The sequence below is a fragment of the Rhyacophila brunnea genome, unplaced genomic scaffold, assembly GCF_057557595.1.
Source record: "Rhyacophila brunnea isolate RB1 unplaced genomic scaffold, BYU_Rbru_1.0 scaffold_21, whole genome shotgun sequence".
Lineage (NCBI taxonomy): Eukaryota > Metazoa > Arthropoda > Insecta > Trichoptera > Rhyacophilidae > Rhyacophila > Rhyacophila brunnea.
Window position 1 is genome coordinate 26,644,033 of NW_028232871.1, and position 14,923 is coordinate 26,658,955.

Genomic DNA, 14,923 nt, shown 5'->3' on the forward strand with positions numbered 1-14,923 from the left:
TCCAGACAATGGACCCATTCTGAAACTTGCTTCAAACTAAGGAATTATGAACAAATGTTAAAACCGTTGCATCCCGAAATTCTCGAAAGAACGTCTGTTTCCCAGTGGATAGCACCAGTTTCTAAAATTTCCAATGAAATTGTATATTTAATCAATCACTTACGATAGGTACATAATAATAATACTCTTGCACGTATTGTCTAGTGTGATGAGAGGGTCAATAACCCGTATTACCCTCTGTCATCCTCCCGCCTGTGTTGTCTACGGGTTATGGACACAACATAAGGTCCTGCGGGCTCTCCCCCATGCGACGTGCATGCAAACCTAATGGAAAGCTGACCCAAATAAGCCATTTTACGAATTGAAAATGGCAGTAAAACTTGGTAAAGTGGCGATTCGGCAGACGAAGGGTTATTCATTTTATGGCGTCACATGTTCTGACTTGCGGGATGAAGTAAGTTGATAGTCGTCTCTGGAGTTATCCACCAAACATGAACTACTAATAAATATCACATTAATTTAGAATTCCATTTGACTAATATTCGATCGACAAACTGCACTATGTTGTACCGATAGTTTTGAAGTGAAATTTCTCTCCATGACAATATTTTTTAATTGACGGACAATGATAACAACTATCCACAACACAGAAGGAACTATCTACAACTTCTTCACACACTGTATTGTAAATTTAAAAAATTGGCTCCTGAAACAATTATTGTAATTTATAATATATTTTTATTCAACGAATAATTTACAAGATTTGAAAACTTAATATTCTTTTATACAATAATTTAAACACATTATTTGAAAATACCTCAGATAGTATAAGTATATATGGTTGGGCTAATTATGGCAACCCTAATATAACTAATAAACCTAATATAAACTTATAAATGTCTTACCCACCTAATACCATTATTCTTCCTAGGCCTACTATTAACAATTAGCCATTCTTCAACCGTGTGAGTGTAAACACCTGTAATCTGTACAAAATCAAGACGTCATTACGTGCACTTGTTTTAACCGTCAATCGCCGCGCACAGGGTGACTCAATAAACAATTATCGAGTGAGAGTGAGTGAGTGAGAACCAGACCACGGAGCCAGCCTCATCATCATTAAAGATAAGTACCTGAAATCCTTGATATAACCCCTCCCCCCAGGATCCGAATCATTCTCGTTATATTACAATCTCCACTGAAAAGCGACGCCAATATATATATATATATTTACCACAGACTTACATAGCTGTTGGAATTGTTTGGCATGGATTGAGCTTCTGCAGGTACCTATATTTTTTTCTTCATAACATAATATTTCAATATATATCTTCTACATATAAATGTCTGTTTTTCCACTTTGCTGCTAAATGAGTGAATGACAATCAATTAAAATGGAGGAAGGATTTCAAAAAGAAACAGCATCAAAACACAATCCTTCATGCTCTTATAATATAATCTATTTTTTTATTCAGCCACAGGATTTAAATGTTTTTCTCCCAGTTTTAAATAAAAATATACGAATGTTAAAAAAATCACTCTGTTTTCGTAAAGTATACTGAAATAAGCTCACTTGCTCAGTTTTTTTTTTCTGCGAGATGCGTATTACGTGAGCTTTTTTGGACTATGAAATAAAATTTACAACTTGAATGACCCACCTAAAACGACAATAAAATAAGCTCTGTGTGTTTTTTGCAAATCCTACTGACGCTTAAATAAGACATATCTATTTTTAGTTTTATTATGACGTAAAAAAATTTTATACAGAATATCAACAGACCCGGGAACAAACTGATTTAGATTCTATTTTCTTATATAGTTTTTATGCTGCGTTAAACTTTTGTAGCCGAATTATTTAGCATTATCATATTTTGTTTTGAATTGGGACGATTTAAAAAAAATCATAAACCTTCTTTACATGTTCCTGCTTGTAAAATATCGCTATATTGAAAGATATTTCACACTAATATTATATTTAATCATAAAAAAATTAAGAATCTTAATTGTTTCTTGTCATGTTATTAAATGTACAAAGGGCTGCATTACCAGATAATTATTTTACCAACATATGAGTAATTGCAACATATCGCATCCACTAGTACAGGGATGGCGAACTTTTTTTCGTACGCGTGCCAAATTTTCCCAAATAATATTTTTCAACTGTCCGACGTGCCAAGCAGTTTTTTTTATGGCGAAATTTTTTTTCTAAAAAAAATAGTTAAGAATTCTATTAAAAAGGTTTAAAAATTACAATTATTGAGTTATCGATATTATATTTTTCACCGTATTTCTAGACGAAGGCATATCTTTTATTCTTTGAATATATTTTCCCTTGTTTTCATATTACTCAAACAGATCGTGGAAGCATTTAAACCACTCTTCTTTCATATTATATTCTCCATCGCTGAGCGGTTTTCCATTTTTAGAGATTATGTTTCAGGTAAAATAACAAGTAGTTATTATATTTGAATGACTGCCGATATTTAATTTCATAAAGTTTGTTGTTTGTATATTTTTATGTTTAATTCCCCGATCCTAAGGACCGACCTATGCAACCGCATATTTACATTAAACGTAATGATTGTTCTTTAAAATGATTTGCCTGCAATTTTTTATACGTACAATGCGATTTGTCCTTATTTAAGCATGAATTTCGTCGTTTCCGTTTGCGCATCGATTGGTACATAAATATAATATGAAAAACCGAAGCAAATACGCATGGCTATGTCGTCATTATTTTTCAATATTACATATAGGTAAGTACTGAAGTTTATATTTATTTGTAAAACTTTTTTTATAAAAAAACATTTTTTAAATATATATAAAATAGTATCTATTATTTTTTTCTCTTCAAAATGAAACATTCGCGTGCCATGGAAAATCATCTCGCGTGCCATAGGTTCGCCATCCCTGTCGCCACTAGTAGTTATCGAATTATTTGGATCGCTCAACGATGGGGTCATAATTATTAGAATTGTGTCTGTTTGCGTCGGCTGTGGTGTCTTGTGTTTTGGATATGATTCATCAGAATATTAAAGTAAACATTGGATAACCCCCCCTCCACGATGGTTGCACTAATTTATGAGTAAAACGGTGCTTCCACTCACACAAGCCTTGCAGAGGAGTGAGGTCAACTTGTTGAGAAGGCTGTTCGACAGTCAAATCATATGGGTCATGATTCTCAGTCACGAGTCTAAGAATAAATATTTCGTATTTATTTATTTATTTTATTTATTTATTTATAAAAAGAGTATTACGGCATTACAGCGATTGGCCAATGCGCCATAATACATAATAAATACAAACATATAAAAATATCTTAATTACAAATAACAACTAATATAACAAGAAAGTGGAAAAGACAGCATGTGTAAATATTAAAGAAATATGATAATATATACAATTATAAATTTAACATATTTAATACGTCCACAAACATTATATAGTTAATAAAAAACAAATCAACCTTTATGGTGCCATCAAATAAGCTAATTGCACGATACACAGCATCATGAAACATAACATCTGTCCTGCGACGAGGTATCTTGAAGACCGTGGAGCTACGAGTGATATTGGTGGGAACATGAAAATTAATATTTGCCAGTATATACGGATTGTAAATGAACCCACGAAGAAGTAAAAAAAAATGCTTTAAAAGAACAATCACTCTTCGGTTAGACAGGGATTGCATTGATAGCATACCCAGAAGAAAACGAGTCGGGAAATTCATTTTATTATCATTATCATAAGGAAAGAACCCGTATGTTCTTAAGTAGAGAAATCTAAGAAATCTATTGTGGACTCGATCCAACTTAATTGTATGGATGGACCTATTAGGACTCCAAATAATGCTGGCATATTCAAGATTACTCAACACAAATGATACGTATAATGTACGTTGCACTCGGACGTTTTCGAATGATTTTGAAACCCTCATAACAAAACCAAGCATATGCATTTGCATTTATTTATTAAAAAAAGAAAACATTGTGAACATATTAGAATTCAGGACGATCACAATATGAGATTTAAATTGAAAAAAATCTGGTTCTATTCAAACAAATTAAATAAAATTACGAAAGTATCTAATATATAGCAAATATTGCCCTCAGAAGAGAAGAATTGTCTTTTTTTAAAAAACGAAATACACAGCATATCACTGAGAATGTCTGTCTTTGGAGAAACGCATTGGCTAGTATTGCACCCCTCACCAGTGACGTCCTGAGACAAAATGCCGCCCCTAGGCATAGCTAAATGCCGCCTCATTTTTTTATACATAATTTTTTTCATCTTTTCATGACTCAAATATCTAAGAAATGTGTTGTATGGATACATTACTAACAAAATATATCCCACTAAATCTAATTTAAATGCCATCTCTACTGACTACAATATACAGTATTGCGAGTCCACGGCTTCAGATACATTTAAAAATACACCTGACAACTTTCAAAACTCGCGAGTGACCGTCAAAAATATTTGAATAAATTAATAAGGTATGTATGTAGGTACCTACTTATAATTCAAATATAATTCGCAAATCTGCACGTGTCATTGCTGGTCATCAAGGACGTGATGTCCAAGGACAACGGAAGTAAACTAGACATCGTGAACCCTACAAAAATACAGTCCTGTTAAACCTTCTAGGTTAATTAATACATTATATTATTTCCAAGCAGTGAGCTGATTTTTTTAATGGAAAGATATTCCCGTTGTTACTAAGTTTGGTAATCTACCTATTTCTATATATACCTTATGATTCTCCCCGATTTGCCGTCCTTTGAGTAATTGCCACCCCCAAGCGACGCTCAATCTACCTACCCCCACGGGACGTCACTGCCCCTCACTAATTGTGCCTGATATGCTTGATACGAGGAAACGGTTCTAATCAGAATAGTTCAAGTCTGCGACCATTTTTTCATGGATGGAAAATGAAAACCCGAAAACTCTCCCTTTGTGTGCGCGCCTGGTTGAATATTAATAACATTGATAATGTGGACCTCTTCATTTAGTGTGATTTTAAATATGATTGAATTATTTTTAGCAGTCTTATTCAAATCCTTTTTCAATACCATATCTGACAAAAACTACGGAATCACTAATTCAGGGCAACATTGTTGTCTATCGCGAGAATATCGTCTAAGTGAACGCGATATTTCGAGCGGATGTCGGAACGCGATTTTATCATTAGTCAAACTGCAGAGTTAACTTTTCCATTTAAATGTTTGAAAGCTGTCAGCGTTTGCTAATTTACAAAATCAAACTTCAACCCCCCTGGCCCCCGTGTCCTGCCTCCCCACATCGAGCATCCGCAGGACCGAGTACCCAGAAATAATGCTGCAGAAGCATTTCCTTTGAATAAATTAACAATGTGATAAACTTTCTGTATATAATAATGATTAAATGTCATAATTTTTATTTTGTGCCTATTCGTTTTGTTTTTCCCATTTTCTAAATTAGCTACAATTTTTTTTAAATAAATACTATTTTGAGCACAATAAATGGTACATTCGAATCAGCTGTGTGACGAAAAAGGCTGACGTTTTCACTTGGTTGTCATATCGACTGTAGAAAGGAGTTTTTTTTTTTAAATAGGTTTCATTGGATAATAACATTGTACATGACTCAATACACGTTGTGTCCAAAAGATGTAAGCTGTAAATGCTGATTTATTATCTAAATTTATCGGACAAAACTGACGACTTTAAACAAAAAAGAAAGTGAAGTTGGAAAAACGACTTAACCAGCATATTTATTGGTTTTTCTTTAATTTTTTTTATTTTGTTAACTGTCAATTCATGGTGGAACTGCATTGTATTGTTGTTTTTATTTAATAAAACGCAATTTTTTTATAGTACTTATTCCACTTTAATTAATATATTAGGACCGGTTTCGTCCGCCTCAGTGGGACATTTTCAACTGAAAATGTCCCACTGAGGCGGACGAAACCGGTCCTAATATATTAATTAAAGTGGAATAAGTACTATAAAAAAAAATTGCTTTTTATTAAATAAAAACAACAATGGTTTTTCTTTATTGAACACAATAATTAATATCAGATTTGTGATATAAAACCAAATTATTAATTATCACAGTTAAATATTATGTCTATTTCGAATTTATTTTTGACCAAAAATAATAACAAAAACGTTTTTGTGCCTCCTGTAAATTTTTTTTTGTGTGGATTACGTCCTTTTTTCCTTTCTACAGTCGATATGTAACTAAAAATTGTCGTCATAAGACATTATAATGATATATAATAAAATTGGTATGTTCTCCGTGTCTCTTCGAGTGACATTTAATATGTATGAAATGGAATATTCCACATGTTATAACATCATATTCTATAAGTACTACACTTTTCATACCAATTAATATATTATTAGCGTTCATCTCAATATACCAAACGATTCCTAAGTTATAAAATAAAAGTTCTCGAAAATAATGCAAAGTTTGGTAATATCGTCACATAGCAGAGGTGGAGTGGTGGGATGAGGTGAGCGTAGACGGATGCGCGTCTATATTCTATCGTAGTCGAATAACGTATTTGTAACATTTTATCACGCATACTGTATAGAGTGGTCATATAGCAGCGTTGGAGTAGTTGAAGTGGTAGGATGAGGGTAGAGGGGCGCACGCCGAGATCAAATCATTATAATATCCTAGATCAAATCATTATAATATCCTCAGTTTTTTTTTTTTAAACAGAATGATAGTATTTTTATTTAACTATCAATTTTCAATAAAACACTGTATGCGAGCTGCACTGACAACTACATTGATATTTTGATGTTTTTTGAAAACTCTTGCATTTTGCATTTTGAAATTTTTGAATTGAGTGGAATTCGAACACACATCTTTCACTTTCCGGAGGAGTAACCTCAATCAATTAAGTTACCGATCCAATTAAGTATTTATTTACTAACTGTTTAATATAATATTCAATAACGAAGGGGGATTTTAATCTCATTTCTTTACTCTTAGGTACAATTTAATTACCATTTGTATCTGATAATAAAATGTGAGAATTATATTATTTTGCCCATACGTCTATAGAATTGAATTGCATAATTTAGAATGATTTTTGAAGGTTTTTTTTTATAAATAATGAATATTTATTTAGGTAGAGTAGAGAGAATGGGGTAATAATATGTTGCATATAAATCTTGTAAATCCACTTCACCACTTAGATGTCGCTGCTTCCAATTTCAAATAACCCTTTTCCCTTTCCCGCTTAAAGCCGCCATTGCATGGAAAAGGACAGGAGCGGAGTGACATCTTAATGCAATTATTATTTATCACGTGACACCGGCACGTACCACACAAGGGCCGAATTGATAACTCAATTTTATTCCTACTGTCTGCGCGTTGCTTCTGTCACTTTTCACCGGCCGCATTTCTGTCCCGAATGCGGTTATGTCATTAACGAACAGCTGTTCGTATGACGCCATTTTGTCAACTTGCATAGATAATAATGTTAGTGAGATGTAGAGTATTCATTTTAAAAAAGGAACGTCATGATTTTTGTGCAGTAGAAGAGTTACGTTATTACCATAAATGCATTTTCCAAATGCATTTTGGCAGAATAAGGTATAGGTATAACTAGTCGAATTTCCATATTAATATCACTGAAAGCAATTTCATTTCTATCTTTTCAGAATTTGTATGAAATTTAGCGGTTCTAGTGATTCATTTTTTTGACATCACTTTTATATTCCTCTGGTCTCCTAATCTGTATACAAGAAAGTTTTTCCAAAATCTTTGATATATTATGTTTGAAATTTTAAAAAATAAATAAAAAAATCTATACAAAATGATAACGACAGGGACGGGACAAGGATGTCTGCCGCCCCCCGCAATTTTTTTTCAAACATGGTAAAAGTCAAAGAAAAGTTAAAACATTACTAATTTATTATCATCAAAATTATCATAACGAAAAATATGATATATTTTACCTAATTAAAAGATGAATACATGAGGGAGAACAAATAAGAGACATAAATATTAATTATTTATTTCCAAACCGGGACAAAATAAAACAAAAAAAATAAATTAAAGAATTGTTTATTATTTTATACAACCTCGTTTCTGCACCATTCGACGATGACTGACATAACAATAACAATAACAAAATGCCCGCAATTCATGTGATAAAAAAGATAATTAGCATTACTCAACACGTATACTATGACGTACTCTATATTGTATAATTATAAAAAAAATACAATAGATGGCGTTTTAGGGCTCATTTTATCGATCCCCTGCATGTGGATCAGCTGTACCTACTGTAACGTTATAAAGCAAGAACATAAACCGGGACAATTCCCGCGAAATCGGAATGTACGATAAGCATATCTATAGACATACTACCATATCTATCAAGTTTTATGATGAACATTATGTTTATAAGAAAATGCTCGTCGTTTGTTACAAATACTTTCTCAAAGAAACAAATTTTATTATTTTACAGGAAGGAAGTCTTCCAAAACCAAATTTAAATGCCATCGTGCATCAGCCAATTAATAAATGCACAAAGGGGTTAAATTATAATCTCTTAAGCATCAAATGTCATCAATGGATACGAATAACACAATATACCTAACCCTTTCGACACCCCCTTTAAATTCGGCATTATACATATTGACATTTCGCTAAAATGTTTACATATTACCTTACTTCACTCAAACGGATAGGGTTGACATATTATGACGGTGGTATTTTTTAGCAAAACACCGAATTACACTTTCTTACGAAATCATATTGTCACTTTTAATTTTAATTTTCTTATGTTAATAAAATTATCAATTTAATTTTTAATGTAACAAATATAAAATTACTCTTTTATATTAAAAATTTAATTTCCATAATTGCAATAATTCGCTGCAAGTATATATTGATCAACGGATCGATAATTTAAATTATAAAAGCAATCACCCGGAGAGTGGAAAATGTGAATTTACTTTTTCAATGTTTTTTTATGCATGTTTCAGAGAGTTTTCAAGATTATATATTTTTCAATCATTACGATTAGTAAAATATGTTTAAAAATACTAAAAATAATATTATAGTAACGAATTTTTATAATTAGGTGTTTTATTTACTATGAAACTATGTATAATTCAAAACTGTTGTCTAAACAGTCGAGGAGAGAAATTATTTAATTATATTTGTTATTTAAAATACTTATTTTTTATAAAAAACAATTTAAACCAGCGCATTAATTAAATCAGTTTTTAAATTGTTAATTAAAATATGGATTAAAAGTTTACTTTTGTATTTTTAGATACGCAGTACGCTTTTAAAAGTTTTTTCCTGTATATTGTATTTTCCTCAATTTCAACACCAGATATCAGTAGATATATACCATTTCACTCCTCGTTAGAGACTTACAAATCGTTCAATTCTCTTGATATTGGTCTTGATTCGTTCATTCATTCATTCACTCACGATAGTATAGAAATGTTCAAACGAAACGAGTCACAAATCACATCGTCAAGACAACAGTACACTAGAGTGGTAATCGTAGAGACTCAGTCTATGCCAACACATTTTCTTCAGCTTGGTGAATGGGAGAGAGTTCTTAAGGAAGGTATACAGGGCGCAGGAGGTATCACCAATATTCTCAAGAGCTACGATTTTTCCAGATTTACATAAAAGAGACTAACAATTCTAATCCCGTTATTTAAAACTAAATGATATTGATAATATGTATGAAGTTGTCAACAACGATCGATTAAAAAAAACATTTTAAATACTTACAAAATAATCTGATCACTGAAATTATTAATATTACACTGTTTGTAGAGTTTGCAACGTATTTTATCATATACATCTCCCAGTATGTAAATACAGTATGTAGTTTTCCATATACATCATACGATATTTGCTCAGACCTCAAATGCATTTTAATTAAAAGCTTTCGTCGGTTTACACTCTACATAATATTATTAGGACGCTTAGTGACCATTTCGAATTCAACGTTGACAAAATGTGAGTTGATATGATTCTCCTAATAAATGTGATATTATATACTTATTATTAAGAATCATTTAGTTTTTAGTAAGTAATTCTGCTATATTAACATATTATTTTATTCGTAAAATTATAATGGGCACTTTTTAATATTAAATAGAACTTTTTCAAGGAGATTAACTTTGTAACTTTGAATATGCGCATATGCGATTTCTTCTAGTGCGCAGGAATTAGGCAGGTTGACTGTACTTACACCAACAATATTGCATCGCTTTCTCTCGCTCGGCGCCCTTACGACACCGTCTTGTTTCAGCCAAAACTATCAAGCCTCACGCTGATGTGGTATGTATTTTTTTTCGACCATGTCCGATCCTAATAGGATCATATGGGCCTCCACAGAGTAGAAGTTTGTATTAACAGACTTTTTTGTTTTTTACGAGAAATGGATGTCAGCCACTTGCTCAACCTATTAGGTCCATACCCTGACTCACAAACAAATTGAAAAACAGTATGTGTACTTGCCAGACCCAGGACTCGAACCTGAGACCAATGGCGTGATAGTCCAACGCATAAGCCGCGCGGCCACCGTGGGTGTCAAATGTATGTATATTATACTAATAATAATCTATAAGAACAGGGTTTATTTATATCTACGTCAATAGCTCTTGATCAGTTGGCACCGTCTTCTACCGAATGTTTGCGACCAGCTTCTATATACTATGCTTCTGATGGCCTCTACCTTCCCACGCAATATGCATTGGAGTACATCATATTTCTCACTATGGTAAATATGACAAAGGTAATAACTTGTATTAATATATATATTTTTTAAATTATATTGCAACATTCTTTATAATTTTTCGTTTCACATGTCATTTATAATGAAGCTCAATCATTCTTTCTGAACTTATCCGAGATAAGACTGTACTTCAGCTGATACGAGCCCAAACAAATATTATTATGTGTATGGACAGGTTGACGATTTTTTTTTAAAAATATTTTTTACTTTATGCAATATGTTTTCTTTATACGTATTTGCATTCGACAATGTGGAATAAACTTGTTATTTCCGATATAAAAAGGAGTATATTTATTGGACAAAATCCTTTGATTTTGCTAACTAGCAAAACAATGCGAATTCATTGATCGGGACCCATTATCGAGGACATTATCAGAGCCGTAACTAGCTGTTCCTAAACGTGGGTAAACACCATAAGAAAACCATGGGGAATAGAGAGTAGAGGCTGCTTGCTACGTTCCATCGAGTTAAGCCGGTTAAGCCCCTTACCCAAATCCCCTTGATCCGGCGTCAGACAACAAGCAAATTGAGGACATATGCTAATGCCTACAAAATCAGGGGGCGACAATTAAACTTTAACGAGGGAATCGCAGATCCGATGCAATTTATATAAAATTTATTATCGATTAATTTTCATTGCGTATTTAGTAACGTAATCAGCATTATTAGTATCATCAACTAGGGTCGATCCACTTTTGGATGAAGACTTCTAGCTCTATCCTTTTTTGGCGGTCACTAGTGCTTATTATCGGGTCTAAGACGATTCGGCGCCGGGCCAACTGGGCGCCACGCAATTGAATGAAATTCGAAAATAAATAGACGTTTTTGAATAACACGTACTTTTAAAATATATATTTTATACTATTATTTACATTTAAATAATTATATTGTTATTATTTAATACTTAGTGAGAATTTAAATATACACAAGTGAATAATGATTTAATTGTGCATATTTTTAAGTTGCAACGAGAAGACAGTTCTTTTATTTTTATATAAAGCTTCAGGCATGATAATTCTCAATCCGCGATAAAAAAAACATTATGTTAAGAGCAAATTAATGAATTAAAACTACTAAGTAGTAGATATTCTGTATAAAATCATAACGAACGTCTATTTGTTGTTTAATTTAATAAAACGCATTTTCTGTAGTACTTATTCCACTTTTAAAAGTGTAAGTTTATTAAATTAAACAATACAATGCAGTTCCACCATGAATTGACAGTTAACAAAATAAAAGAACGTCTATTTATTTCATTCGACACTGCGGCGCCCAATTGTCCCATCACGTGACGTAGTTGTATCATTTGTTTGATTACATGACCCACTTTACTGCCTGCCGCAGGAATGATAGAAATAGAAGACGTAAATTACCGTGTTTTAAACCGAGGCGTAGTTCCCTTTACCGTCTTGCAGTAGTCTTTGAATGTGATATTGATTATTTCCTCAGTTATATAAAATAATTTTTTTCCAGTTGAATAATAAAGGTAGATTGAGGAAGTCGCTGCCAGTTTTCATACCGGATAGTAGCTCGCCTACTTGAAGCTAGACATGCATGTATTATATTAGTTGATTATTGAGTAAATTGTTTTACAAGAGTATTTGTGAGCTTTCTAATGTTAAAAACACAATGAATACCTATTCCGATTAATTAACTTCACCATCCTTGATGAGACAGTGCAGTTTATTTTACGTACAAATACAAAAACAGTCGCGCATTTTCTAGTCTAGTCTCTTCCTGAGAGAGGGTTAGCATTTGTTCATACATATTCATCCGAGCACTCATGCAACAAACTCTTAACCCCTCTAACCCTGTGCAAAAACGCAACTGACCACAGGGAAAACATACATTCGCTCGCATGCTAATTATTTAAGCATTCGTTGGACATTTTAGTCCACCCCCCTATGTGACAGACTCACTGCAGATAAACCCTTTGTAAATAAGTTATTTATATGCAAAGTGAGTATTTATGCACTTGCAGACAATAATTGAAACGGCACTTGAAATATTAAATTAGATCCAAATATTATTATTCGTGGTCATCAGCGGATGTAATTAGTAAGAAACATTTGAGTTGCCTATGGTCATAACTCACATATTCAAAAAATCGAGTTTTGAGATAATCGCAAAAAAATACCAGAGCACTGTTTTTTGTAATTAGAAGAAAAGTATTGAACTCCCTTGAATATTAATGAGTGAGTGAGTCGACTTTTTAAAATATATATTGGTTGAGCCAATAATATTAGCATTCATCCTTTCTTTCCATCAAACTTCAATCCCCAATTATTGTCATAAGACCACCAGTCACGGGTCGTGATCGACCATAATGAAAGTTAAGTTTAGTTAACTCAAGACAACGGGTGCATGTAGGCCTGTTACCGCTAAACCACCGATTATTGATTAATTCTATTATACAGACTGATTCAAAAGTTAGCTTGAGTAACATGAAGAAAACGGTCGCGTGCGGGCCACAGAGTGAATCAAAACGCATATGTTTGACCTAAGCCGTTGCTCTAAATCTAATATGGTTTGAGCGAACGTCGTGTCTATCATCCATCTTGAACTTGTCAACATCATTTATCATCAAAAACACAAGTGAAACCGTGACAGTGACATTTCGAACCATCCGTTTACCAGTGCGTGAGTGTGTGTGAACACCAAGCAGCGTGCGCCAGCCCCATCAACACAAATGGTCAGTGTCTAGCATTCTGTCAACCCCCCCCTAGATCAGTAATTTACCACCAGCATCCTCAAATTAAAATACACTGCCAAAGCGCCACCATATATAATACTCCTAAGGCTGCAGACACACTATTATAAATAGGGCTCCCTGATTGGTTATAAAGGATGATGGAATGGATTGGAAAGTCTTGATGACAGAACTGAACAGAGTAATGACACCAACAGTTCACTTTTTCAACGATTTTCACAACGGTTTAAAGTGACTTTTCTTTATATAAATTAATAGATTTAGAATCACTTGTATATTTAATTAAAAATGCCAAAATTGCAAAATAACCCATCCATGGAAAATGTAGTCATCTGCCTCTATCTTCCAATGCACTTTTGTTCTACAGAGATGAAGTGTAGAGCTCAGGTAAGATTATCAACATTTTCAGCTTGTTAACCGTCCCCAACATTTATTGAAAATCGTTTCGACGTTAATAATATTTCAGTTATCCTGAAATGTACTACGTGTACATGTACACGTAAACGATACAGTGAAAACGAAAAACTTAAATAACCATTATAACCTAGGTACTACTTCCTACAATGAAACTGATATTTTTAACCATAAATTTGAATTATGCTCTAATATAATGGTCTACAATCTACGGCCTACGCGGACTTATTCTATAAAACTGTGTTCTAATCATTGAACTAACTAATATGTGTAAAATTTAAGCAACTCTTTCTCTTTGGAAATTAGTGACAGAGAAGCACCTTCCAAGCTAATATAAAACAGTGGCTACGTGTAAGCTGTTGATCTGACATAAATAGTATACACTAAATTTTTTTAGTGATACTTATCTTTTTTCTTGAACTAATAATACAAAATGCAGATGGTGCTGGTTCGTTCTTAAAAATAAATTAATTCCTGCGTAAACCAAACCATTATAGTGTATCGGTATGCTATGGGCGATCCGACAAAAATTATGCACAGTTTTTCAGACATACTTATTTTAAATTCATTAAGTTCTCACTAAATCAAACCATAATATGTATGATTTAATTGCATACTTTTTGATATTTCATAGATATATGAATATTCTTTGACAATAATAAAATTATCTATTATGACTAGATTTACGCAGGACCCTTAGATTGTTATCAAAGATCAACTATAAAGTAGGTACATTATTTTAATGAAAACTCTAAAAAACTTAGTATCACGGAATAAGCTCAGTCTACCATATATACCAAAACAGCAGTGGCGAAGGATGAAGGTAGACTCGTAAGGTCCAACATAAACAGTGCACATTTATCTTTGTCAGTCAAACGTATTTGTTTTCATTGAACTAAGACTACAATGTGTAGATAGTATTTCCTAGTTTTTTTTAAATTCAATTAAACCCTGCCTAATCCGAGCCGTGGTCGATAATAATCAATTTATTTCGTAAAATAAAATATCTAAAATTATGCCACTAATCC